Here is a 2425-nt window from a genome sequence, read left to right as displayed (position 1 = left end):
TTTTTTTTTTTTTTACATACATAAAATCTTTTCAGTGTAGTGAATCAATTTCGTCTTTTTTCTTCTCCTTTTCCTGTATGAATTATTAATGAAGTCATGTACGGAATATCTGGGTCCTTAAAAAGCCATTTAAAAACTGTACCAATGTCCTGAGGACGCCTGGCTTTTATTATAAGGCGAGGCGGTGTTCTACAGATGATGGACAGCTGCGTCAGCCAATAAAAGACGCGGCGTCCATTCCACGGCCAATGACTGACCCGCGGGGGCGGGGCTAACTCGCCGTTTCATCCGCTCTCTCGCAAAGCAAGAGGAGAATCCCAAAAAATGACATCCAGCTTTTCCAGAGGAATACCGCGGCGTTTAGAGACGCTCTCCTGAAGTTTCCCTCCTCACATTACCACGGATTACAGCTCGCTCTTCAGATATGTAGTCAGTAGACTTCGGAAATGTGTGTTTAATACAGAAGGACAGTGTTTTTCCACACGACTCGGCTCTGATTCCAGACTCCCTCAGCTTCTAATCAGACATGTGTGATTTAATGCCAGCGGCTCAACCGGCCGAAAAAATCGGCAAAATGAAGAAATTAAGAAGAACTTTGTCGGAGAGCTTCAGTCGCATCGGTGAGTGTCCAAAAACACGGTAAAAACGCGGTAAAACGCGCGCCGTTATCAATCACAAGCTCGTCGGTTCTGAGGAAAGTTTGTTTTCACTGTAAGTTAAACGACGGGTTAATTAATCAAACGACGAATTTAAACAGAAAACGAGACTTAAACTTAAAAGTGTGAATGTGTAGTGCAGATGTGATTGTTCATCAGGCGCCTGAGCTCCTCACAAACCAGCCCGGAATAGAATACAGAATAGAATTGAGTAGAATTCTTCCGCTGACGCATCGGTATCTGATCAATGCGCTTTCTGCGGTTTCTCCCGCTTTGTGCTTCATTGTCAGGGTCTGAAGTTTCTGTGAGTTCATATCATTCACATTAATTCATATCTCATGAATCTCATTTGGGATCCCACAGATGTCAGTGCCCTTCATTTCTCTTCGGAATTCTTTAATATGTTTATCAGGGTTCTTCAAAACCTCTTTGTCGTTTGCTATGAGAAAGTCAGGTTGAATAGACAATAGATCTTTTAATAGACAACCATTTTTCTGTGGTTTTAAGGCTTTGTGGAAGATGTTAGCAGATGCTGAAGTGCTTTATGCTTCTCAAAAACATGCAGGTCACATTTCACCCCAAAATTATTATTATTTATTATTTATTTTTCATAAAGTGAAACATATGTACTGTAATTATATTTATATATTTTGTATATGAAAAATAATAATAAAAATTTATCAGGTTTCATCAACCTCTGACAGATATTATTGAGGCTTTTGGTTTGTAATATTTGATGGTTATCCAGCATCATAATGTTGCTTCAGTTTGAAAAATGCAATTCAACAAATCCAAATAGATAAATGGCATGTGCTTCTGCAGCAAAAGCACGTAAAAATGCATTGTATTTCTTTTAGACCCCAACCATAATGCAACATTTCTTCTTATTATCAAGCTAAAATGTTTAAATTCCCTTGGAAAAGCAATGATGCATCAAGCTTAAATGTTTTTTGAGATATTTGAGCTTTGCTCTCTCTTGAAGTTTTAGTCGTCTGTCATCATCAGATGTTTCTCTTTGGAAAAGTCTCATATTTCAATATGAGCTCAAATGGAGACCAAATGATTTGAGCAGTGCTTCAATACAGTTTTATGGCTTATTGCATGTCGCCTATTAAGGAGAGAACGTTGAGCACTAGTTAGGGAACTGAATTGGACCCGATGCGGTTTGGTCTTCTGTCAGTGTCATAAAGGCTCTTCTGTTGCAGCGGCGCTTAAAGATGCTGCCTAAGGGCCTTTCTATCCTAAAGTCGCTGACTTCACCCATCACGCATCTCTCGCTTGATCTGCGCTCATCCGTTCTGTTAAAGCAGCAGCGATGGCCTGATGATGGTGTCTCTGCAATCTCTAAAATCTAGTTAATTATGCTGCCTGCGAAGACACCTTCTTTTGCATCATGCAGACAGAAGACAATGCCAGAATTCATTGCAGCAAAATATATAACTTATATTTACTTCTGTGCCTTAAAGTATTAATAAAAATAGTTCAATTTAATTAAAAATGGACTATTTTACGCACTACTTGTGCACAGTGTTAATATGCATGTTAGAGTATCACGTCATATTACGCATGTCATTAACATATTTAAATAGAGTCTCAAATGAAAATAATGTTTTTTTTTCATAAAGTGAAGCCTATGATGTTCAGTTTAAATAATCTATGGTTCATTTGTTTTTAAAATATTTGTATAAAACATTTTTATATATTACATATTTTATTGCATACAGTACACATATTTTTACATATTGTATATAAAATAGTAAATATTTTAT

This window comes from Sinocyclocheilus anshuiensis, unplaced genomic scaffold, assembly GCF_001515605.1.
Source record: "Sinocyclocheilus anshuiensis isolate Anshui unplaced genomic scaffold, SAMN03320099.WGS_v1.1 scaffold411, whole genome shotgun sequence".
NCBI classification, from domain to species: Eukaryota; Metazoa; Chordata; class Actinopteri; order Cypriniformes; family Cyprinidae; genus Sinocyclocheilus; species Sinocyclocheilus anshuiensis.
This window is presented reverse-complemented; position numbering follows the sequence as displayed.